General features: G+C 42.9%; 1 protein-coding gene across 1 annotated transcript in view; it reads right to left on the reverse strand.

Moving 5' to 3' along the window:
* Positions 1–15489: 15489 nt before the first annotated feature.
* Positions 15490–27042, reverse strand: part of Jmy (junction mediating and regulatory protein, p53 cofactor) — a 74124-nt gene continuing 62571 nt past the window's right edge. Inside the window, exon 11 of the mRNA XM_055625516.1 lies at positions 15490–20949. The gene's annotated coding sequence lies outside the window, so the exon portion shown is untranslated. The remainder of the gene's footprint in view (positions 20950–27042) is intronic.

Below are 27042 nucleotides of genomic sequence, written 5' to 3' on the forward strand. Positions count from 1 at the left end.
GGACAAGAAGGGTGGATCAGCCAGCATGGTGGGCCTTCTGGGAGCTGAGAGTGGAGTTTTAGAAAGCCATATTTCACATGAAAATAAAGCCACGAATCAACTCATGTCTCAGGGTGATGCTTTAAAACATGTCAAGATCCTTTTTTTGAGTTTTAAATATATTTTAGGTTTAAAGGAATTAAAAACTGAAATATATTTCTTTAGCAAACTCAGATTCACTGTGTATATTTGAAAACTGTTTTCCCTGGAATTTGAGGCAAGTTGGGAAAGGCTTTCTGCTGGTTTCTGTGAGTCGGGACTTTCTCAGTATGGCACAGAAATGATGTCTGAGGTGACATGTCTTCTAGAGAACCATTTTAATGTAATGAAAACACCTTTATTTTTCTTCATTCTATGCTAATCAAATACCCCGAACCGCTGCTTGTCAATGTATTGGACTTCATGTTGTTATGGGGGCATAAGGCATGTACTGAGGCTACAGCCAGAAGCTAGCCACTGCCTTCCTGTGGCTCCCCTGCCCCATAGGGTCAAGTTCGTAGGGCTTAAGTCTCTAGTCTTTCATGAAATTTCATGTCTTTCAGTTTGTGAATCTGATACTAAATTCATGACTAGGACCAGGTAATTGTATATTTGCATTGCTTTAGAAAGTTTACATTCCTGTTATCCTAAGTATTCTTCTTTCTTATTAATTTATAAGCATACTACTTACAAATTATTCACTCAGAATGGTATCAATGAAAAATATTCTTTGTACTTGGCTTTAGTCTGCTGTGGTATCTATTTTTTTTTTTTTTTTTTTTAGTCTGAGTTACATTTAAAATTAGTTTGAATTCCTTGGGTAGATGTTATTTGTCACTTGGGCAACAAATTGAGCATGTTTGCCATTGCAGGAAGGAAAAAGAAGCCACCAGTATTCACAGTTTGCTGAAAATATAAATTTTCAAGTCAACTTGGGAATTGTCAAATAAACAATAACTTTAAAGTTACTCGTGTTCATCTTCTTTTCTGTTTCGTTAATCGTGGTTTCCTGTAGCAGAACTTTTATTTTATAGTGTGCTCGTGCAATGAGACCCCAGTGCTGCAGGCATGAGTATGGCCTGAGCATAATCACAGCTGTGTGATTACAGGGTGTGGCTGTTCAGTACAGCAGTTTTCACAGTAGTTTTATGACCAGAGTGTTTTTGTCACCCCCACTTTTAACATGGGGCACTCAGTTTCAACAGGATTTAGGGACTGGCCTGGTGAAAGGCAACCAGGACAGCACAGGCTTTCTGCTGCACCATGCTTACCCATGGCAACACGCTTGAACCATGCCATGAAAATACTTTTTTAAAGGCAGTATATAGATTTTTCAATGTGTAATACTTATCAGCCTGTCAAGAATCAAATAGCTTGCTTTCCATCTCATGTGGTACTGTTTCCAACCTCTGTACCTTAAAGGAAAAAAAAAAATAGGAGGAGGAGGAGAGGAATTTGCCTTAGTTATACAGTGGTTCCTATATGCCAAACAAAACAAAACAAAAAAACCAAAAACAAACAAACAAAAAAACCCGTTTATTTATTATTGTGGAGGGGGCATGTGGGCCTCAGTTCATATGGGAGTCAGTTTTCCCACCATTATGGATTCTGGACATCAAACTCAGGTGAAACACTGTTAGCCCGCTGGACCTATGTTGCTTTCTGCTTCATTACTATGATGCTTTGAATGTCATTCTTTCAATATTTTATGCATCTATACACAATGTACATGTATTTATTAAGACCTTTAGTTTGTGGGGTAAATTATATCATAAGGTATTTTTCCCCCTTACCTTTTTTTAGGCTATTAGATGTCCCAATTGGTACATGTAAATCTGCCTAATTCAGTTCTCTTCTCCAGAGTTCTTGATTTTGAACGAGGTTAGACATTCCTCACCCCTCTTACCCACAGATTCCCTGTGAAGTTTTAGGAATATTCAGGGTTATTTAGTTACCAGTTACCAAATATCCTAAGTGCCTTTAAAACTCCACAATCACTAGAGAGCATGAACTCTGGGGAAAACATTGCTGAAAGCTACAAGATTCAATGTTTGACTCCCCTTGATGAAACTCCTCAGTTACAGCACTGTCCAGCACACGTGTGTGACTTGACCGTGGGCATGTTGCTGTTTTAGAAGCAGCAGCACACTGTCACTATCAATCTCTGCGCCTGGGACAGGTCTATGAATGGGTACGGTGCTACCCTCTCCTTTTGCTTTTACTTGAATTCTGCAGATAAAGCTCAGAGCTTACAGGCTTATGGGGAAAGCACTGTTAACCCATTGAACCAAATAGTGCAAACTGATATATTTTTATACTGCCTTTTAAACAAGTATTTGCAGGCTCTGACTCAAACATGCTGACATGGGTGAGCATAGAGCAGCAGAAACCCTATGGTTTCCTTTGCTTTTTACCAGGCCAGTCCCTGAATCCTGAGGGTACCAGGGACGCCAGTGAAAATAGAAGGTCTTAAAGCCCATGCTGTTTTGTATTCTTGGCTTAGTTGTAATCTTTAAAATGGCAAACAGAAAGATGAGACAGAATGGAAAGACATGGGAAAGTGCTAGGACTGTGGCAGATGAGGACACTATCTCCCTCTCAGTCAGGAGCCTCCTGTCACATCCTTCACTTTGCCTCTGGTGACATCTAATGCCATCTGGCTGGTTTTATGAACACGTATGAAGTGTGCATCAGCCCAGGGAAAATAGAGATGACAAGCCCAATCTTCCTCATCAAGAGCACCCAGACTGGAAAGGGAGCTGCATAGTACCTGGTTACAGCACTGCAAGGCAGGGGATCCATGTGGGGAAGAAGCTGGTGGCCTTGGAGGAGGAAGCATTGAACTGTGATGTAAAAGAGGGGTGGCTGCCCACTGAAAACTCAAGTGATGCAGGGAACAGGAGAACACATTCAACATCAGCCCTGAGACCCTGGCTGAGCACACCAGTGGCTCAGCACAGAAGAAAGAACAGATCTGACGGCTTGGCTCATGTCCTTAGAAGCCCTACATTCCCAAGTGGAGAATCAGTGAAACCCTTGAAGTAACATGACTGCAGTTGCACTAAAAAGAGATTAAGAAGTCAGTGGGAAAGGCTCAAAAACCCTGCATGGTCAGACTGAGGAGGGCTCTTAACTGTGGCAGTGTTGGTAAGAAAGGAAACTAGAAATGACAAACAGCTGAACAAGACAGGAAATAGCCAAGAGGTAAGGGTTAGGGAGGCATTTGGCATTTTTACCATTTGCTTTTTCCCTGGCATCTATTATTCCTTTCCCCAACCCCCACCTCAATGCAGTACCCACAAAAACCTTTCCAGTTCAGTTACCCCCCCAGGACTGAGTGGGCCCTGCAGTATCTTATTTTCTGCTTTTAAGTTTTCATGGTAACTGAGATTCTTGAGAACTGATACCAGTGTGATGAGTAAAGACAGCAAAAGGAAGTCTGATGGGGGTTGGAAAGTCACTATGGAGGGGCCCTGGCCACAGACTTCCTCCCATCCCAAAGGCTTTGAGGATAAACAGTAGATCTCTGGAACTACTCAATTGAGAAGAGTACCTTGGAGTCCTGGTTTGATGATCAGAATAATTCATCATGGAGAAGAAATGGCCTGAAGGCCCCCAACAAAAGGTCCTTGCTCAGCTCTTGGCAGGAGGTAGCTAACAAAAGAAAAAGCCTGGACAGGGGTCAAGATAAGGAGCATGCGATCACTGTCCTGGATCTGGGGCACAAAGGGAGCTCAGGTATCCTGACACATGGTAGCATGGATGGGGGGGCCACGACATACCCAGCCTCCAACTGACCAACTTTCCCCTGACATGGAACTTAGATAATGCCAGGGAAGAAAAGAAAGCCTAAAGCCATGTTTTGTTTTGTTTTTCTGCTGAACAGAAAAAAAAAATTGTTATTGATTGTGGGGTAAGAAGAGCTTGTTCATGTGGAGGAAAAAGTTGTGTTCTTTATTTCCAACTTCATGTGGGTTCCAGGGATGAGCTATAGGGGTACACTTGCACAGCCAAGTCTCCAATATAGACACTGAGTGTTAGGAAACGTGCGAATGTGAAGGTTACACGCGGGTTCACAAATTACGCCACGAGATCGGTTCCAGGTGGGAGGTTTATTAGGGGAAGGGGAGAGCAGGGGGAGAGGGGTCGCAGAGAGACGAGGCAGAGAGAGAGGGGGGGCTCCTGTTCTCTTTATAGAGTGATTTAGAGCATGCGCAGGTAGTTCCAGGTGGTCAGCAGGTGGTCTGGGTGTCTTCACAAATGCCTGATAACCGGTCTGTCAGGTTTCTTGGAGCTGGCTGTAAAAGTGCCTGCTTACTGATCCCAACATTCCTCCCTTTTTGTTTTATTAAAAAGTGGGGAGCCAGGAAGGAGTGATGGTGGGGGAAGGGCATAGGGACGACTTTTGCTCTTCAAGCTACTTCCTGCTGATTAGGGGTGTTGTCCATCTCAGGATACAGCTGGTCCACACCATCGGAGTCATAGTCATCTGGTTCTGTGGGCAGAGGTTGATAATCCTGTAAGAGTAACTGATTAATGGTTTGGTTAGAGATTTTTTGTATTTGTTGTTGGAAAAATGTAGAGAGGAAGTTAATTAAGCAAGGTGCAAAAAGCAAAAGTAGAAAAACTAGCAAGAGAGGTGAGATAAGGGGCAGAATCCATTTCCATATGGGATTTTGAAAGGCCCAAGAGCTAGACGCCTCCAGCTTTTCCTCTCGTTTTTGTAAATCTGTCTCGAGTTGTTGGATTTTGTCCTTTACTATACCCGACTGGTTGACATAAAAACAGCATTCCTCCTGGAGGAAAAGGCAGAGGCCACCTTCTTTAGCTGTGAGGAGATCCAATCCGCGTCGGTTTTGAAGTACTACTGCTGCCAGCGAGTCAATCTGTCCTTGGAGGGTTAGTATTGTCTGAGCCACCCTTTGAAGGTCCTGGATGAACTGGGAAGAAAGCTGATAATACAGAGTTAGTGAGGTGGCTAGTCCTGCTGTTCCGGTCCCTAAAGCTGCTGTGATTCTGGCAGCAGCCAGCAGGGGTAAGATTTGAATTGCCCTCTTTTCCTGCCGGGCAGATTTTGAGTCCACAACCGGGATTGGTAGGAGCTCTCGGTCGCTTATTACCCCAAGCTCGGGGAAGAGGAGTACCAGAGTGCAAACTCCTGACCAACGAGCAGGCAGACGATGGTAGACCTGAGTGCCACAAAGAATCGAAATGTTATTCCCGGTAGGGCATTGGGGTTGAGATGAGGTCTCCAGGATTATAGTTTCATTACAGTCTAAAGAATTTAGCATTCCTACAGAGCGTGTCCCAGATGCCTTGAAACAGCTTGCCATGCCAAAGAGGGTGATATGAGAAAGGTAGGGGGTTGTGGCAACAGTAGAGTCGGGGCAGTTAGTAAATGGTGAGGTAAGGTTGTTTGACAGAGCTACCGCAGAGGCTGTCAGCGGTACCTCTGACTTGGTCCTCTGTGGTACACACAGCCAGCAAGCTTCAAAATGGCCCGGTTGGGTCACATTAAAGAGCTTGTAGGCTGAGGTCAGAGTCTGGAGTAGGAGATTAAATGACAGGTTTGTGTCATTTATAAGAGGGGATGTTAGAGAGGTAATGATCTTAGAGGAGTGTTTCTACTTCTCCCATTCCCAAATCTTGGGTAATTGGGACATATTTTCTTTAGATACGGATAGTACTTATCGGTAGACCGGGTGTGTAGCGGCGGTAGAGTTTTCCGACGACGCCTCCTTCCCATCTGGCATCCCACGGGTCTTGGATGTATAGGTAGAGGGTTTTTTTATACAGGTGAAGAAATTTCTTTTGTGTTGGTAAGTGGATTTGGCAAGACCAGTATGGGAAGCCTCCATACGTCTGGCCATTTTTTTTGCAATAATGCTCTGTTTGATCAAAGAGAAAGCAAACAAAAACTCTATCAAGTAAGGGGGGAGGGATAGAAGTGGGGGTGATGGCTATCTCAATCGGCTCCCAACAGCCTCCTGTAGAGCAGTTCGTTGACCCTATTTGGAGAGATTTTTTATTATTAATGATGGTTTCTTGAACCTCAAATCTCCATATGTAAGGATTATCTTTAACAGAAATAGGCAAGAGGGAGAGGAGGAAAGATACATATCCAATCCAGTGGAGTCGAACACCGCTCCTGTGGTGAGGCCTCATTCTTCTGGAACTGGAGACAGGGTGGTTGATCTCGGCGTCTTTTGGAGCTTGAGGGAGCAAGGCCCTGTTGGGGTTGATATGTAGGAAGGGGCATTATCTTGAGGAGAGGGGGTGAAAGGCTTAAGGTGGGATAGATGAATCCAGTGAGGGAAACCCTCAAGTTTAGCAGCTGTGGGAGTCACAAGAATTACCTTGAAAGGACCCTGCCATTTAGGAGAAAGGGTTGGGGAACTTTGGTTTGGAGGGGAAAGAAGGACCTGGTCCCCAATGTTAATAGGAGATGGACAGGGGTTAGTGTATGGCCGTGGTAAACAGTGGTCAGTAAAGATCCATAGAAGGGAACGGAGATGACAGAGTAAGGGAGTAAGCAGGTGGTCAGGGAGAGGAGAGGATTTAGCTGAAAGACCAGGAGTTAGGACCGGTCTCCCATACATGAGTTCGAAAGGTGAAATAGACAGGGGTTTTTTTCTTAGAAGATCAGAGATAATAGGCTTAAGTCCCCTAAGGCTCTTAAGAGGAAGAGGGTATTGAGCCTGAACAATATAATGGGTGGGGTCTCGTAGCCGAATGGTTACAGGGGTATGGTGACTAGCCACAGAGGGATTTTGTACATCCCAAACTTGTGGGTCCACCTGAGAGGCTGGCAGGGGAAGCGGCGTGTCAGAACTGGTGGGCAAGGTGGCTAGGAGGAGAAGAGAGGACGCTGGCGAGCTTGGGGTCAGGCGGATGGGCGGAGTGAAAGAAATAGAGGCCCCTACTTTGACTAAAAAGTCCCTTCCCATTAAGGGAACCAGACAGGCTGGCATTACTAATAAAGAATGAGACAAGGGGACTCCCCTGAAAATACAATTAAGTGGTGGAGTCCGGCAGGGCTGGCAAGGCTGTCCCCCTACCCCGACAATAGAGGAACTACAAGGAAAAGTGGGACCCCAGTACTCTGTTAGGACTGAGTAAGTGGCTCCGGTGTCCACAAGGAAGGAGATGGCTCGCCCTGATACCATAATAATTACCCGAGGCTCCCTGTTTGTGATGATAGTGGTCGGGTCAAGGGAACCTGGGCACCTTCAGTCGTCCGTAGCCAGGCCTAGGATATCGGCCGGAGGGCTGTCTGGGGGTGATGCCCCCATATCATGGGAGAAACGGTGGCAGTCAACACTCCAATGTCCCTCTTGGTGGCATTTTGGACATGGCCCCGGTGGCTTTTGGGGGTTAGGGCAAGCCCTGGCCCAGTGACCTTTTTGACCACATTTGAAACAAGGACCCGGTGGTACTCGTCTCTTAGAGCGGAAGGGACCCTGGGTAGTGCCCGAGACCAGTCGGATAGCCTGGGCCAACATTTGGTATTTTTGTCTGTGGGCTTTTTCATCTCTCCCATGGAATACCTTAAAGGCCAGCGCTAAGACTTCTGCCTGTGGAGTCAGAGGTCCCCTTTCCAAGGATTTAAGCTTAGCCCTGATGTCGGGGTAACTTTGGGAGAAAAAATAAGTCATTAGGAGTTGTCTGCCCTCTATACTTTCGGGGTCTAGATTGGTGTGTTGTAAGAGGGCCTGTGTAAGGCGCTCTAGGAACTGAGATGGATTTTCTTTCTTGTCCTGAATGACCTCCTGGAGCTTTTGATAATTAACTGGCTTAAGAGCAGCCTTGCGGAGACCAGCCAGCAGGCAGGTTGTAAACTGATCCCTAGCTAGAATGCCCTCTGGGGTATTATAATTCCAATTTGGGTCCTGGTCGGGTACCGCCCCAGCCCCCATGGGGTGTGAAGCATTTGTTTGGTGAACCTCATCTGCATAGTGTCTAGCCTGTTCCCAAACCCACCTGTGCTCCTCAGGTAAATAGGTTATTGGCAAGGATTATATAAATGTCATGGAAGGTGAGATTATAAGATTGAGTGAGATATTGAAATTCTTTAATGAAGGTAGAAGGATTAGAGGTATAGGATCCTAATCTCTTTTCTACTTGAGAAAGTTCAGTTAGTGAGAAGGGAACATGCACCCTAATTAAGCCGTCTATACCTGCTACTTCTCTTAAGGGAAGGATAGAGGCTGGCTTAGGTTGAGCAGAGGTGTTAGAGTTTGTTGCAGAGCGGGAACGGGTTGTGGGTGGGGTGAAAGTGGGTGCCAGTGTGAGGCGAGGATGGTCTGTTGATGGAGGAAGGGGCGGGGATTTTGGAGAAAGTGAAGGAGGGGGCGTAGGAGGGGAGGGGGAAGGGCCCGAAAGTTGTGAGGATTTTTGAGCAGCAGGATGGGGAGAGGCTGGGACAGACTCCGGAGGTTGTGAAGATTTTGTAGAGGCCAGAGGTTGAGGGCGGCGCGGTGGAGCTTCATCTGCTGGGTCAAAAGTAGAGAGCTCCTCAGACTGAGGCTTTATTGTTAGGAGGAGTTGAGTAGGAGAACAGGAGGAACAGAGATAAGGTTTAGAAAGAAGGAAAAGGAAAACCTCCTTCCATTTTACAGTTTGCTGACAGTGGTTAAGAAGGTCCCGTAAAATACCGGGATTTAACGTGCCGTTAATCGGCCAATTTGGACCCTTACCTAACGAGTATGTAGGCCAAGTTTTATTACAGAGGCGTATGAGCGTGGAAGTCTTTAGCTGGGGTTGTAGGCCCAAAGTCTTAAAGTTTTGTAGAAGACATCCCAGCGGAGAAGTTGGGGGGATAGACTGCGTCGTATGGGCGTTTCCCATCGGGAGGCGAGAGAGAGACGTGGCCTTCTAATGGCGTCCCAGAAAAAGGCGGGTCTCTAGACGAATCGGTCCAGTCTGGTACAATATCTCGTCAGATATTGGCCAGCGACCGAGGCCCTGGTGCCCCGTGGCACGGCCGAAAGAATACGTTTTTTGTTTTGCCTAGCTAGGAACTTGTGCAAGAGCACGTAGAGAAAAAAAACGTATGTAGAAGGCTCCCAAGGGAAACTGAGGCCCTAGGTAGAGATGGGGTCTAGCAATAGGGATATGTTGACCCAAGGGGAAACTTACCAATGTAGTCGGTGTTGGATGAGTTTGTCGCAAACTGGAAGCAGGAAAGTGGAGATCTCGGGCGGATTTGGAGAGGAATAGGTCCCCAGAAGCCCCGGCGCGCTCGGGGAACTTGCTGGAGGTAACCTAATCCGGCCCAACGCACCAATGTTAGGAAACGTGCGAATGTGAAGGTTACACGCGGGTTCACAAATCACGCCACGAGATCGGTTCCACGTGGGAGGTTTATTAGGGGAAGGGGGAGCAGGGGGAGAGGGGTCGCAGAGAGACGAGGCAGAGAGAGAGGGGGGGGCTCCTGTTCTCTTTATAGGGTGATTTAGAGCATGCGCAGGTAGTTCCAGGTGGTCAGCAGGTGGTCTGGGTGTCTTCACAAATGCCTGATAACTGGTCTGTCAGGTTTCTTGGAGCTGGCTGTAGAAGTGCCTGCTTACTGATCCCAACACTGAGGCTCGAGGAAATGTACCTGCTATCATGAACTTACTTGCAGGGGCTGCTGGGCAGACCTGTCTAGGCCTTGGTCCACAATGAACCACATGAATTTGTGTTGCTTGCTTCCCCAGAGGCCTTGCTGATCTGATGCCTGTATAGGAGAGTAATGGGAAAAATTGACTCAGGGTTACCAGGAAAGGATGGCTGGCGCACCTATTACAGAGATAACAAGAGTGAAGAGAAAGCAGGAGCCCTTGGAAGCCCTGACAGTGGACCCTGTGCAAGGAGAAAGGAATTAGAAAGGATGGCCTGAAGAACAGTCCAGCATGGCCTGAAAAAGGGGGTAGGTAAGATCAGACATCTGGTTCTGAACTTCCAGGTAGGAGCAGCCAGCATAAGAGAGTTTCAGTGGTAGATGCTCCCAATCTGTTTTAAATCTCTTGATTGGAACTTTTTTTTGCTCTAATAGCTAACCCAAGGCTGAACTGTGACTGGAGATTGCAGGATTCTGGCAACCCAGAAGTTAGGTCTCCCTGTGTGGCCTGCATAGCACCAATGCAAGGAAGGACCATTGCTGCAGGTGTTATGGATTTGCTGGGGAAAATGTTTCCAGTGTAATGCCTGGTTTCCCTTGTAAGAAAAGATCTCTCATCTCAAGTTATTTTCTGTGGGAAAGACCAGGTAGATTGTTCTTTTGAGGAAAGGGCTGGATAAGCTTGCTCTTTGGAACCATTGCCCTTACAGGCGACGAGCATTCTGTAATATAACCATTTTTCATCACTCTGCCTGATAGAAGGTTTCAGAATAGGTTTTGAAGCTTTTAATTTCAGCAATTAAAGGGGAGGCAGAGACAGGCACATCTCTAAGTTCAAGGCCATTTTTGTCTACACAGTGAGTTCTGGGGCAGCCAGAGTTACATAGTAACATCATGTGCCTTGGAGATTCAGCTTAGTCTTCAGACTCAGAGCAGTGATGAGCCTTTGTTTCTCTGTGAACCTGGCTTCTGGTTAGGTGAACAGACAAATGTGACAGCAAGATGATCAGAGCTTTGCACAGCTGTTACTCTTTTTATTGTTTAGCTCAAAGAATTTCTGAATTTCACAGTTCTTTTCACTTGATTAGAAAAAATAAACGAAGAAAAAAAATTAACCAATATGATCATCCACATCTCAAATTCCCAACTTAAACCATGTAGAGCCTGGGAGGAAGGAGCTGATGCAAAGTCCATGCAGGTGCTGATTACTGGCTTGTTCAGCCTGCTTTCTTTTGGAACCCAGGACCGGGGTGTTACCACCCACAATGGCCCTCTCTTCTATTAATCTCCAAGAAATTGTCCCCAGGCTTGCCTACAGCCTGGTCTTATGGAGGCATTTTTTTTTCCAGTTATGGTTCCCTCCTCTCAGATGATTTCAGCATGTGTCAAGTTGACACAAAACTAGCTAGAACAAGTGATAAGTAGAATTTTGTTTGTTGTTGAGGTTATGATTAAGTTTTCAAGTGACTTGATTTTCTCTCCTCAAAATACTGACTTAATTGCAATACTTAAAATGCCAGGTATCAAGAGGTGTTCAGCTAAAATAAGATACTTGCTGCTGTCACTAAGAATGCTCCTCAATATCCTTCCCTGACCAATGCATGGTAAGCACAATGGAGAAAAATGTTTCAACCAGAATCTTAGTTATATTGAAATATGATTTTAATATTAGGAGGTTTGTAGGTAAAGTTTTAGATTAAGAAGAATATTTTGTCAAGTAGTGGATTGGTTCAATGTCTGTTATAATGGGGAATGCTATCTTACACTCCATCTGGTGTGGGGTGTCCCCATAAAGGAGTGCGCCTGTCCCCAACTCCCAAAGGCCAGCCCAGGGAAATGAGGGTTCTTCAAAACTTAACCTTTGGGAAGTTTCGCTGGACACTGCGAAACACTGTCCCTGCTCAGTGTGCCATCGGGTATAAATGGCTGAGGTCACTGAACCATGACAGCGTAGACACTCTTCTGGCTTTGCCTGTGACTAAAAACTCCACACGCTGCTTTTGTCACCCAGTGCTCACTCCCACTTGGCACTTTCCTGCACTGTTGACACGGTGTGTGTCTTCTTTGGGAGATGCCTTCTTCTCCTCTGGCCCCAATCTCTTCCTCCACAGGAAATGGACTATAGCTTATGACCACCTCTTTTGTCCTTACAGCATTCATCATCATGGGGACAGGAAAAGGCTGAAGGCTGTACCTCAGAAAAAACTCATCTTTCCCGCTTCAAAGGCAAAGCAATGTCCAGAAGTCTTGAGTTATCTCAAACTGCGACATAATCCTACCATGCAAGCCAGCATTCTGCTCCCAGCTATTTACTAAGTGAAGGTGCACGTTCCTGCAGACACTAGTGTGTGAATGTTTAGTCACAATGGAGCCAAACCAGGAATTACTGCTGTGGTGTAAGCTTACAGGACACAGGGGAAGCAATCCATTGTATGGATGCAGTGTGTTGAATCCAAAGCGGAGTGAAAGGGGGCAAGCCAACCTCTCTAGTGACAAGAAGCATGCCAGTGGTTGGCTTGGGCAAGGCAGGCATAGACCACAAAAGTGCAAGACCCAACTGGAGGTGTAGTTCTATGGTAAAACATTAGGTCCATCCCCAACAAAGAGAAAATGAGAAAGAAAGGCACCACAGAGGAAGGAGAGGACCGGTGGGAATTTTGGTCAGAATACAAAATGCTGTGGGTTTTGTCATGATGGCATTTTGTCAGTATATACAACTGTCCAAACTCATCAGTGTCTCTTTAGGCAGACACAAGTTAGATGTAAATTATTTCTCAGGGTGATGTTGGGGTGTTTTGCAAGCTGTTGTTAAAGCTGAGGCTAGCAGCAAAGATGCTTGTGAAGCAAGTATTTAGCCTAAGACCCCTTGGATTTCTGGCCATGGGCAGGCTACAAGACCTTTGTAGGAAACTAACGGATTTTATGGTTGGGGTAAAATTCCCCCCAAACAAGATCTGCCTTGGGAAGAAAGTGTTCCGGGCTGCTGTAACATGTCCTCTTCTTCAGGGCCCTTTGGATTCTGAGAGCCAGCTGCCTGGATAGCAAGGAGTGAACGGACAGTGGCAGACAGCCTCTGGTTTTGCCCTGTCTTCTTTCATTCTGGCCCCAGTTGGCATCTTTTCTCTTCTGTGTAAGGTTCCATTCCCCTTGTGCTGTTAGGCAGGAGCCAGAGGCTGTAGAGCACTCATCTAACCTGTTTGAGTTGACATGACTAAAAAAAAAAGATTTGAAGACTTTAGATTGCATCCAGCCTTATGTCTCAGAGGAGGAAACTGAGGCACTAACAGAAGTGGCAGGCCTTCTCTCAGCCAGAACAGGTCTAAAGTCCTTGTCCTCTACCAGCGTCTGCACTGCATTCTGTGCACGTCCTAAATAATCTGTGAAATGACAGGGGTCTACCTGAGACAAGCAGTGCCTTCTCAGCCCTACCCACTGCGAGGTACAAGGGGCAAAGTTCTGCCTGTAAATGACAGCATTTAAGAGTGTTGTAGAACTTGGCAGGGATTATAAAAGCCCATTCATTGCATGGTGGAAATGGCCATGCTAAATTTCCATTCATATTTACATGTGCAAAAATAGAAAATTAGGACGTTCTCTGATAAATGTTGCTCCATCATTAATTTTATCTATCTTTCTTTCTTCTTGGTGGCTATTGAATTATTTTACAGTTTTCATGCTAGTACATTCTTGATTGAAGAAGTATCACATTCTTGCAGTGAATCAGCCATAACTAGGGAGTGAATTAGGTCTTTTCAATTGCCGGGGTACAGCTTAAAAACACCCTAGTCACACTGCATGGGTTATCAGACCTGGGCTTTGCAGGTCATGCTATGCTCTCAGGGGACATGGGCCTAGGACACAGGCTTAGAGCTATGCTCTGGCCCTTGGGTAACATGGTGAGGGCTCTTCACTGATTTTCCAGAAAATGTGCAGTTTAGTGTAGTAATCAGGATGGGAACTTCAGGAGGAAGACAAGCAGCGGAATCAGACTGGCAGAAGGAAAAAAGTTTCCTGAAAGAGTTGTCCTTTGCGACCAGGAGGCATTGTAGGTAACAGGTTCTACCTGTGGATGTCCAGCTTTCCACTCTTGATGGACCTTGAGGGTAAAGTCCTGGCCTTCTCTGTGAGTGTCCCTGTAGACACACATATACTGGGGCGTACAGTACATTCTGTGGAACCACCAAATTACTGAATAAATACACAATAAAACTACTCTTATGTGAACCAGTAGGATCCCTGTACTGGTGATATTAAAAACAAAAAGCCAACCTAAATACAGAGGGGAAACAGGAACTGTCTCGAGAAAAACCTCCCGTGACTACAGTAGACCTGTGATTACCACAGAGAATTGGGGGAGGGATGGAGGATGGGCAAGCATATTCTTCCCACCTCATCTGTCACTTGAATTAAAACTGTATTACAATCAAAGGTCTTGGGGTTTTTTTCTTGAGACAGTCTAGCTTCATAGCTCAGGCTGGTTTTGAAGTTGAGATTCTCCTCTGTCCCTTGAGTGCTGGAGTTTCAACTGTGTGTCACTATGCCTGGAGCTCCAGTTTATTACTTCCAACAAAGAAATGAAAGCACAATGGCTATTGTAGTAACTTTGGCTTTTTATCTTTTTTAACCATCACAAGCATACTCTAGTGCTCTTTACCCTAAATACACCCTACCCAATTCTGTGTTATGAAACAGGGTTTCTCTGTGTAGCCTTGGCTGTCCTGGACTTGCTTTGTAGACCAGATTGGCCTCAAACTCACAGACATCTGCCTGCCTCTGCCTTACTGAGTGCTGGGATTAGAGGCGTGCGCCACGGCATCTGGCTCCCTAGCCAAATCTTTATAAAATTCCTTAAACTATATTCATGGAATATCTTCCACTTCACTCTACAGACCTCACTGGATTCCACCAACTTCTCAACTGTCTTTCAGCATGGTAACCAGTGTGTCTCTTCCTGGGAGCTCTTTAAAGTCCATCTTCCTGGAGTGTTTCCCGGGTAACTGCTGTTACACAGGAAAGCAAGTCCAACCTGAATTTTTACAAACAGGACAGTAAGGGTCTTATTTCATTCCCTCGCCATCTCTCTCATTGCCAAGTCAAGAATTAGCTCTATCATAACGGAATTAGTCCTCTAAACTATCCATCATTTGCTTCTGACCATCTTTCATTTCTGCAGCTATTCAGTGTCATGCCTGAATTTTTATTTCTAAGACAGGGTCTTAAATCACCGTGGAAACGCAGCACTGGAAATACCTAGGAGGGTGTTTCTAGAAAGGTGTAAGTGAGGAAGACAGACCTACTGTGACTGTGAGGATGCCATCCCATGGTTACCTGGACTGAATGGAAAAAGAGAAAGCAAGCTGAAGACAAGGATTCTCTGTTTCCTGACCATGTCATCATGGATTTACTCCCCTGAACTCTAAGCCAAAATAAACTCAGCCCCTAAGTAAGCTGCTTTTTGTCAAGATATTCAGTCACCATTTCTGACATAAACTCATGGGCTGGCTCTTGTATCACCTCCACCTGAGGGGGGTACAGCCTTTCCAGTCCACAGAGAAAGACAAAGAAGCCAGTCCTGATGAGACCTGATAGACTATGGTCAAATGAAAAGGGAGGAAGACCTCCCCATCACTGGACTGGGGGAGGGGCATAGGAGAAGAGGAGGGAGGGAGGGTGGGATTGGCAGGGGATGGAGGAGGGGGCTACAGCTCGAATACACAGTGAATAAACTGTAATTAATAAAATAAGAGACTTGCAAAAAAGATACTGTTATCAGAAAATAAAAACATTGTTAAAATTGTGCAATATTGCTATGCTCCTTTTTGAAATGAAAATACCTACCACTGATGGTATTTAAACAAAACAAAATCAAGTTAATTCAAATAAATATCCTTTATTAAAGAAAAAAGGAATACTGTTAAGCACCAAAACTGTGTTGTTACATTGCATATACAATAAAAGAAAGGAGAGTGCAATACTAGGTAAGCAAGTACTTAAGTCTGAAGTCAGGAGTGTAAAATGTTAAAAAAGAAAAAAAAAAAAAAGCAACACAATTACGATGCAGAAAGGTTGCACTAAAGAGCAAAGGCAACAGTAAAAACAATTATTGGAGATTTCATAGTATTGCTATTAACTGCCTGCTTAGTATTTTCTTTGTGTGTTTAATACTTTAGAATATTAACTGAGCATATCTAAGTATATAGCTTTGTAAGAGATGGCATTTACAGTATGCTGCGGACAATTCACTCAATGTATGGTGGGGAAGCCATCCTGTAAAGCCAAGCACAGTGCACTAGTGTTTTGCTTCTGCCTTTATAACATTGCACAAAGCTAGTAATGGTGAGTCAGTTTACCAATTTAACTTTCATTTAAAAAAGTGTCAGTTTCTTTAGCTCCAGGGGGCTTTACTCATGCAATATGATCTGTAATTTTCCATTTCTCATAAAGTATTATGGCTCCATACCTGGCGATGCATACAGTACAGAGAGATTCAATGAGGCAGTGGGGATTGCATCGAAGACATTGTAAGTCACTGCTATGGGATGCACAGTCTAACCCTTGCTACATCACACAAATGAAGGGGAAATCCCATGAAAGGAAAATGCCACGGGTAATTGCATAATTGCAAAGACAATGGAATTTGGACCAAGAAACCTAATATACAACATGCAAGTAAAAAGGTTTTGTTGGGTCAAAACTCAACTCTAACACCTATACCTTGTTTTTAAACTTTTCACAGTCTCTCTGACGTACTTCCAATGCCCCAAACTGAACTACTCTTAACTGTAGCTGAATCTACAAAAACAAACACACAAGAAATGAAACATCCCCTTCCTCTCAAAATAAATGACTGCATGAGAGTTGATGTGAAACAGCATTTCATGAACCCTTGAGCATGGAGGTTTTTTTCTGTACATGCACCTTATAGTGGCCCAATAAATGTGCTTTGAGGGGACATTTGTAAACCTGGAATTCAATCCATCAAATCATATTAATGCCAAAGTTGTACATTTACTGTGGGCAAAACAGAAAATTTAAAATAACACCTTTCACATAACTCACAACATTTAGTTTGTTCTCTCCCTCCCTCCCCCTCTTCTTTCTCAACTGCCCCTACTTTTAAAAGGTTGTTTACACACGATAGTTTAGACAATGACATAAACTCATTTTGTAAGAAAACTTTTAAAGTTACATTACATTTATAGGATAAAATTATTGCCTCATCTTACAAAGCAATTAGGGAGAATAATTTTAATGTGCTTTAACAAAAAAGGAGACTTCAGGCCTAACTACTGAGGTGTTCAGTAGCAAGACATAAGTGCAGTATGCTCAACAGTAAGTAAGGTGCTTCTGCTTGCTCACTCTTCTTCCTCCTAAAGTCTTGACGGTCACAGACAACACCAAGCACAAATAAAATGTTCAGGATGCACACTCAGCTTTATATAATCAGTTCTATTCAGTGCAAAAATGAGGAGAAACTCAAGGGCTCTGCTTCCCCTGTCAAATGATCTTAAGCTGACAATTGTTTGAAATATTCTTGTAGTTGTTCAGGACTTTTTAGTTATTTTACCCGGTGAAACAGAAGAAACCTCAAAACTCCCTGATAGGTCCGACAAAGACCCAAAGTCATTATGCATGTTGGTTTCTGGTGATAAGCATATTACAAAGCTAGGCTAAAAGCACTGATTTAGATACGCACACATTCTGTGAATCAATTAAAAAAGGATGTCTCAGGGAGTATAGAGACTGCAACCGCATCAATGTGTAGGTCCCCATGCCTAATAAGGGACACTGCCTATTAGGCTGTACCCCACTGGGTTTTGATTCTTAGTGTGAGGTGTCTGTGACACACTGCACTTTAGCACATTCTAGGACATACTGTGGCACCAAGTGCTGCACTACATTCAAATTTACAGAAGAGAACCTTTCCAAGACACACACACTGTAGAGTCAACAAAGTGCTCACGAAGAAAGGCCACATCAGGCGTGTGCCAGGTGTGGTGTTGCATGCCTTTAGTCCTAGCATTCAGGAGGCAGAGATATGTGGATCCCTGAGTTCAAGGCCAGCCTGGTTCTAGGAGTTGTTCCAAGACAGCCAGGGCTACAGAGAAACCCTGTCTCAGGAAGGGGGGAAAAAGGATTTTTGCAAAAAGTTTAAGTGCACACTGAACAACTAAGAATGATTGCTTTTGTGCTGTTTATGAACTCTATATCCACAATAAAGCACTCTTTAAATAAAGCCATTGCTTAGCCCCTAAAAGTCCTCATTTCCCAGCAATTTCTTACTGCTAAAATACAATTAGGACTTTAAACAGTCACCCTTTTCTGTACATAGTCTATTGGCTATTACACATAATTTTGGTTGTATGAGGGAAGTATTTGAAACTGACATTCAAGTATGCATGACACTAAGCTAAGCACTCTCAAGTCATCTGCTTGTTTCCCATCTCAGTATAAAATATCTGAGAACAGCACAAATCAGCAGGGTCTGGATAAAGAGTGACACAGCAGGAATCTGACTGTATAAGCAGAACTGGAAACACTGACTGTGAGGGCCATGACAAGTAGACCCATGAATGTACGGGGAATGCCACAGCTTATCACTTCTGGTCTGCTGACTGCATCCAAAACTAAGCAAAAGGTCCTTGTTTTATCAGGTGTCTAGGAAACTAAAATTGGGGAGAGGGGTGCTACCATGCTTGTTCTCATTTTCCTGTGGCCCTAAGAACCACTCTAGGTTAATGAGGGTTCATCTGTTGCTTTGATGAACACATGTATACTAGTTATTTTAAATTGTATTATTGTGAATAACTCCAATGGTGTATGATTTTATGAAGTAGAAATCTTCTTGGGGGATTAGGAAGCAATGCTAGAGATGGAACATGAGGTCTTGTACTCTACTGAGCCACACTCTAATTAAAGAACTAGGTTCCTGGGCAGAGAGACCGGCATGTTAGGAGGAAATAATTTACTTGAAAATGGGCTGGCGGGCTCCATGATGTAGTGCTGGATTGTTGGGAATGCGGTCATACCTGGAGACCTGTGTCAGGATGTGCTGAGAACTGCTCGTTATCCCATTCAGCATATGATACAAAGATAACTGATTACAATACAATGACTTTTGTTAGTTTAAATTACATTCCTTATTTTCCTAAAGTTAAAAAAAAAATGGGCGGGGCGTAGCGGTACACATTTATAATCCCAGCACTCAGTGAAGCAGGGGCAGGAGGATCTCTGTGAGTTTGAGGCTAGCTTGGTCTACAAAGCCAGTACAGGACAGACAAGGCTGTCTTTGTAAAGAGAAACTGTCTCAAAAAAAAAACAGAAAAAAAAAAAATGGGGCTGGAGGGATGGCTCAGGGATTAAGAGCACGCACCATTCTTTCAGAGAACCCATTTTGATTACCAGCAACCATGCCAGGTGTCTGTAAATCTAGCTCCAGGGCAGAGCCTCTGTGTACATACTAAACATAATTTAAGATAATTTTAAAATATGAATCTTAAAAAAGAAATAAAGCCAGGCATCTTGGCATATACCTGTAATCCCAGCACTGGAGAGGGAGATGTAAGAAGACTGCTGTAAAAATGAGCCCAGTCTCAAAAGCAAATAAATAAACTAGAAAGATAAAATACTGATGCCTGGATCTGTAAATATGAGAAGTGTATACATGCTGGGTGACTTTGTAGTTTTTATCTAGCAGTGCCTCTGGGTTAAACAGTGTGGTACTTTACTGAAGGTAGAAAGAACACAGAGATCATCTTGGGATGAGGTTTGTATATCAGAGCTGTTTTAATTGTTGTGGACAGATGTGGGAATTATCCTAGGACTAAAAACAATATATAAAAGAAATTATACAGGAGCTCTCAGTCTCATCAATAAACATGTTATGAATATTTAGGTGCAATGATTTGGTTTTCTAGAACCCATTATAATAATCTTTTTCATAATTAATTTAAAGAAAAACATTTCTTAAAAGTGACAAGAAGGGAGCCATGTTTCTGGAGGAAAACACTGGCAAACATTGAGGGGCTTCTGTTTCATGGCAGTTTCAGGGCAACGCTGAAAAAGAACGTTTTAGGAATGAACTTCTTTTTGGTATTTCAATCCCTCCATATAAAGCCAAGACCTGTCTTCACCATTAGCACACACTAACCTGGATCCAGCACATCTGCCTTCATGCACATCCACATAATCCCAGTGACAATCCATGCCAGCTCCATTCATTACTGGATCCTTTAAAATACAGCTAAGTCATCACTAAATCTACGCATGTAAGCATAAGACTTAGTGACAGCAACAAATGCTCCTCCCCTAAAGTTCTATCCAAAGCATAAGAAAGCCAGCTGGAGGCTTTGGGACTGGCTACCTTCTGGACCTTTACTGAACACGTGCTTCTCACCATAGAGCATAACAATAAAAACTTAAACTGGCGCATGATACAAAGACTTCTAATCTGTGCCTCTAAGGTTGAATCCTGATATCTGATTCTCAATAGAAAAGTCATGAGTTATAGTAATCAAGCAGTAGTTCAAACAAAAAAACTAAAAATAATTTGAAACATTATCAAATTACAAAGCATTGCTTCTCATAAACAGGATGCACATAAAATTCAAACTATTCTAAATTCAGAATTATGAAACGCTATTTTAAAAGCATGGAAAATTTAACTTCAAACTCTTACAAAATGTAAGACTGTTGCCTCTTAAAGATATGCCTTCTTCAATGTGTCATATTTTCGGCACACATTAATAGGTATATCTCCACTGGCTTCTCAGATACTGAACATCTCCTCTGGAGATGAATAATGTGAAAATTTAAGTGTATTCCATGTTTCCTTTTAATTCCTGGCCATAACTACCATGATAAGTGTCTTCGTTAGCACATCACTCTATTTCTATAAGCTGTTGTGGAAGCAAGCTGTGCTTCAGCAAGTATCTTCTCAGTTCACTGAATGACGAATCCCAAAGCAGCTCACACAGCAGCACTCTGCCAACTCAGTGTTCTTTGAATTCATAGCAACACCTAGAGCAGCTGACCACTATGAGGTTATGAATGGGTGGATGGGAAGAGAAGGTGTGTAACAAATAACCATCTCCAGGAGGCTTTTTCTCACTGCAGTCACAAACACTGCACATATAAAACTGATGTCACCACTATCAATGAGTGACTGAACAGTAATAACCTCCCAATTGAGCTTCCTTTTTTTCATACCACTTTGCCAATACTTGGACTCTACTGGAATCCAATTGTGGGACCAAGAGCTTAAACTTTTTCGCTAAAGAATCAGAGCCAGTCTTCATCCATTAGTATTTTTCTTCTTTTTGTTAAGCCACCTGTTTGCAAACAAAATAACACAATATTAGAACAAAATGCCTCTTAATTGTACGGTATATGGAAATATCTTCAATGAATACTTTTTTCTCTTTCAATAGTCACCTATTTAATGGTATAGCATTTCCTTTTGTAAAATGTCTGTAATTTTTATTTAGACTTTATTTCACTGTATGAGTGGTTACTAAGTATGTCTGTACACCATGTGCATGCAAGTGCCCATGGAGGCCAAAAGAGGACATCAGATCCCTGTGACTGAAGCTGCCCACAGAGCTGTCATGTGGGTACTGCACAAAGGACCTCTGAAAGAGCAGCCAGTTTTCTTAAGTGCTCAACCATCTCTCTTGCCCTGTGATGTCTGTAACCTTAAAGTGGCAAGAATAAAAGCCATTTTGATACCAATTTTGATCACTATTGGGAATATTAGATTCACATTCATTTCTATTCTTCTTAGTGTAATACTTCATGGCAGGAGTATGGCATGTTTCATAAACTGTCAACCTATTAAATGGTTGTCTTTTAAAATTCAATAGAGACAGACTATGTTTATCAGCTGACCCTTTAGAAGAATAAAAACATTTATTCTTTAAATAGACATGAACAAGCACCATGTTTCTGTGTTACAGTTCTGCATTTTTCATTAAACAAACAAAATATTTTCCAATAAGCATATTTTTGTTTTCATGGGATATTTTGCTGAAATGTGATAGTAGGAAATACAGCATAAAGACTGCATCTGAATCACAACCTGGATTTTGAGGCCTTAGTACCTAAAAAGGCTGAGTGCACAGGGGTAAGCAAATTATTTCACAACTTTATGTAAACTGCATATTGAACGGTACTATTTTGGCCCTCTATCATATAAAATTAGTAAGATAAATTTCACATATTCCATTATACCTTTGTAATAGGACTACCAGCAGTTTTCTTAGAAAGACATATATACCTCATTCTCTTTCCATTGTTATAAGTTTGAGAAAGACCCTACAGAAAACAAATTAGAACCTTGTCATAAAATCTGTAATTTTGTTTCATGTTTAAAGATCAACTTTGGATACTGTTAGCCATGCCTGTGTCTGGGAAGCTTCAAAGTAGGATGAGGCAGATGTACACATTCATCTTTTCAAAGCAATTCTGAAGGTGTGTAGATCAGACATCTGCTGAGTACTACTCTGGTTTTCTTTCAACTGCGTGAGAACTACCAGCTCCTCATGCTCCCCTTCAAAGCGTTCTCCCCCACTCAGTGCCCAGACATGAAAGTCTGGGCACATTATATGTTACACAAAATGCTGCATCCCAGGACTTTCCTGTGGGATGGGAAAAACAAACAGAAATGCTGACCTGAGCTGCTGTATCAAAAGAACTAAGTATGCAAGGGGCAGCGAGTGGCACATTTGAGGAGTCAGCAGTGACTGGGTGAGATATAGATGTAAAAACCAAGAGAAGCCACAGACAGGAGACACAGCAGGAGCAAGAACGATAAAGAGGGAGGTGGTCTATACGTATCTACTGTGAAACAGATCCTAGGAAGACAACCTGAGTCTCTGAATATCAGCACATTAGTTAGAAATATTGGTATCTATATTCTTCTACATTTTTTGTTTTGTTTATTTATTATTTATTACAATTTATTCACTTATGTAATTCCAGCTATAGCCCCCTCCCTCTTCTCCTCCCAGTCCCACCCTCCCTCCCTCTTCTCCCCCTGTGCCCTTCCCCTAGTCCACTGATAGGGGAGGTCCTCCTCCCCTTCTATCTGACCCTAGCCTATCAGGTTTCCATCAGGACTGGCTGCATCTGTGGCCTGGACTAGAAAAGATCATCCTGAGTGGGATAACCTAGAAGCAAAAAGACACACATGGTATATAGTCACTTAGAAGTGGATATTAGCCATATAATATAGGTTAAGCATACTAAAATCTGTACCCCACAAAGGTGGACCCTAGGGAAAATGCTTAATCTTCATTCAGAAGGGCAAACAGGATAGACATAGGAAGCAGGAGAGGACGGGAAATAGGACAGGAGCCTACCACAGAGGGTCCTCTGAAAGACTACTGATCAAGGAATCGAAGCAGATTCTGAGACTCACACTCAAACTTTGGGCAGAGTGCAGGGAATCTTATGAAAGAAGGAGCTAGAAAGACCTGGAGGGGACAGGAGCTCCACAAGGAGACCAACAGAACCAAAAAATCTGGGCACAGGGGGTCCTGCAGAGACCAATACCCTAACCAAGGACCACGCATGGAGAGGACCTAAAAACCCTGCTCAGATATAGCCCCTAGACTGAGTCTCCAAGTGGATACCCTAGTAAGGGGAACAGGGGCTGCTTCTGACATGAACTCAGGGCTGGCTCTTTGATCACCTCACCCTGGGGGGTGCAGTCTTCTACATTTCTTAAAGGAAAATAAATAGCAGTGTTTTTCTATAAAGTACATTATAGTGTAGACATATATAAGCAAAATGGTTAAAAATTAGGGAATATGCACATAACAGCAATCAAGGATAACTAAATCAAGGGAAAGATAATGCACAAGCACATATCACAGAATGTGATTTTAGACCCTGACTGTAAAGCTTGAGACAGATGCTGAGGAAGAGGCGTCAGGGAGAGAAACCTGACAATGGTTTTCCTCTAGGCCTCAAACCAACAGGTGAAAATGCTTTCAGTGGTAATAATGATTTGAATACTTAACATTTTATTGTGCCACACTGTCAAAATTCATACGCACTTACATATACATTAAATATCCACTTAGTCAGATTTGGAGTCAAAGCACAGTCAGGAATCCATACTTTTTAAGACGTTCCTTAGGCTAGTTCTTAGCATCATACTTGACATGGAGTCGCTGTACACACCCTCCCATCCAAAGACAATTTTCCTGTATATATCTCTGATAGAAAACAATTTAAAAATAAGCTCTCCCACCCCACTATCTTGAGACAGGGTCTCTCTGTAGTCTCAACTGTTCTAGAGATCACTTTGTAGATCAGGCTGGATTGAACTCACAGAGATCCTCCTGCCTCTGCCTCAAGTGCTGGGATTAAAGGTATGCACCAATGCCCAGCTCAAAGAAATATATATATATATATACATATATATATATATATTATACATATCCCCTCTAGAAAGAGTGTTCCCTCTCTGGGGTTTGCTTGTCTCTTTTTGTTTTAAGATAGAGTTTTGATACGTAATCAAGGCTGGCCTCAAAGTCATGATCTTCCTGAACATTGCCTGGGTATTGCAGAACTACACAACTAACTCTAGTTAAGTCTTCCTTGTTGGGGGCTGGTCTGGTGCTATGTATTATAATGCTAATTACTGGCCCTCAAGATCTGGTTACACTCCAGACAAGCACATTCTCGAATACACTAAGTGATGTTGTGTAACAATTATCCCTGATTGGTTAATAAAGTTGCTGACAGCCTGGGCTAGACAAAAGAGAGGTAGGCAGGGCCTAAGTTCCAGGAGGAGAGGAAACAGAAGATTTAGCAGGAGGAGATGAAGCCGGGGAGAAGGAGGTCAAGGTCACTGTGGGATGACATGGGCTAGGACCCATGCTCTGAGGACTGGCCTAATGGAGCAGATCCAGCCCAAATGGGACATGTGCAAGTATTTATGGGGATTTTGGTGGGGAAGCAGACAACATAGCTTAGAGGGCTGATATCTGCCCAACTCTAGTGCTTTAAAGCTTATAAAATAAATTACAGTTTCTCTGTGTTAATTATTTGGGACCTAGCCAAGGTAGAGAAGCCTTCAAGAGTCTAATATCCCCCTTCACCAACAAATTGGTGCACCAACGTGAAGCGATGACTTAAGCTTAGATTAGAAAATCTGGCCCCTGCCTTTCAAACTATAGTTACTGGGAGGCCCAATGAGAAGACACTACACAGTTGCCCAAATTTTGCACCTTTTATTAGACCACATGACATTTGAGGTGCAGGTCCCAACTCTCAGAGAGCAGTGGCTGCGGAGGGAGGGGTCAATCAGACAATGAACCCAGAGCTGGCAGAACAGCAGAGATTAACAGCACCCCATCCCCATTCTGCTTTGTACAGCAGCTCCTCGAGAAAATTTCCTGGAGATGGCAACCCAATCTGAGTCTGAGGCAGGTGAAGATCAAAAACCGCCCAGAAGCCCAGGACAGGGAATCAACAGCCTTCTACACCAAGCTAAGGGAATACAGAGGTTAACCACCTATATTTAAAAATGAAGGAATTCACAATGACACAGTGCATTTGAATTCTACTTGAGTTTGTTTGTCTTAGCATACAAATAATTTTTATAATTATTGCAGTTTTGTATATCCTTGGGAGAGATCGAAATAACACAGACTCAGTGAAGGAAGAAACTGAGAAAAAGATTGCTGGATGAGAGACCATAAAACAGAGATTAAAAATAGTTCCAGATGAAAAAAGTCCATAGGGACTTGAGGAAATTGCATGGCATTCCATTTAGATATTGGATAAAAAGGTTTTGCCTATAGGCCAACATGGTCAGATTAGATATTATATGTGGACCATCAAGGTTCAATTACTGGATAAAGAGCTATACGCTAATTGAAAATACAGATCCTGTTTGATGTCGCCTTGGAGCAAGGTCATACAATGGCTTATGTCCTTCATCTTACAAAGAGTAGAGAGTAGAAATACATGTACCATGCCAAGGTTCATATTCAGAATTCTGATGGGCTTTTGCCTTGATTTCTAGAGAGAGTGATTCTGAGGTTACACATTTATTAGAGATGGTAACTGTCTTGGAGGTGCCTTTGCAAATTGGGGCTAATGGTGCTTCAGTATGTATATCCACTGAAACGCAAGTTTTTTAGACATTATAGCATGAAATCTGTTACAAATATAACTTATAATCCTACAGGTCAAACAAATATGAATAAATCTAACAATAATTTAAAGATTGTCATAAAACAGAATGGTACTATAGTATCTCCCCAAAACAGATTAAATAATGATTTTTTAATTTTATATTTGTTTGTTTGTTTCTGGTTTTCGAAACAGGTTTCTCTTGTAGCCCTGGCTGACCTGAACTCACTAGACCAGGCTAGCCTCAAATTCACAGAGATCCTTTGCCTCTGCCTTCCAGAGTCCTGAGATTCAAAACTGGGATCAAAGGTGTGCACACCACAAAGGTGTGTCCAGCTAAATAATGATTTATTGATTTTAAAATTTTTAAATGAGTCAAGTAGCACAGCTGCTAAGATACACTGGATTTTAGGAAGGACTGCTGAATGAAATAAGCATATAAAGGTCCTAATTCCAAAATGGAAGAAAGGAGATATGTTGCCTTGGAGAGGGAATTTTACACTTATTCCAATAGGAAAAGAAAAACTACGTCCTCCATCCAAACTGATGGAAAGCAGATTTGAGAGAGGGAGGCTTCCCAAAGATTAGGCTAAAGAGAGACCAACAATGCACATAATTTGTTTGATTGCTGATCCTACTACTTGGAAACAGCTTTGAGACTAGTTGAGAAATTAATGTTTTTACGTTACCAATAAATCTTGTTGGCTACAGAATCCTCTTAGTACATGCCATCCTTTCATATGACATGGATAGAGATTTAAATTGCAGTTTGATCACAGTCCAAACTAGCTTATATAGATAGATGTTAAAATCTTTAACTGATCTGTGTACATTCATGACTATGCATTTGCAAAACTGTATATTACTTGTAAGAGTTTATATGTTTACAGAACAAAAGACCAAATGAAGACGGACCTGACAAAACTCATTCTCAAGGATGCTGAGAGGCATGTATCCCAGCATCCTTCATGGTCCAGCCTCAGACCTCTTCAGTTGCTGTTCCATCAAAGCTTGCTTCCAGGATAGCTTCAAGGAAAGCTGCTGATGCCAACTGGTCCTGCCACACAGACTATTAGTCCAAGCAGGATTTCACTCAAGCTTGAATTTCTCAGCATGTAGGGACTGAACAACAAATGTTAACTGCTAGCTTGCTTAACCTTTTTTCCTAATTTCCTTTGGGCCACCAAAAAGGTATCCCATGCCCCAAATCAGCAGAAAGCAATCTAAAGAAGAGTGATGTACCGTTCCCTCAAGGCAGGGTGGGTAGGTTTTGGTCA

This window comes from Psammomys obesus, unplaced genomic scaffold, assembly GCF_907164565.1.
Source record: "Psammomys obesus unplaced genomic scaffold, mPsaObe1.curated_primary_1811, whole genome shotgun sequence".
Taxonomy (NCBI): domain Eukaryota; kingdom Metazoa; phylum Chordata; class Mammalia; order Rodentia; family Muridae; genus Psammomys; species Psammomys obesus.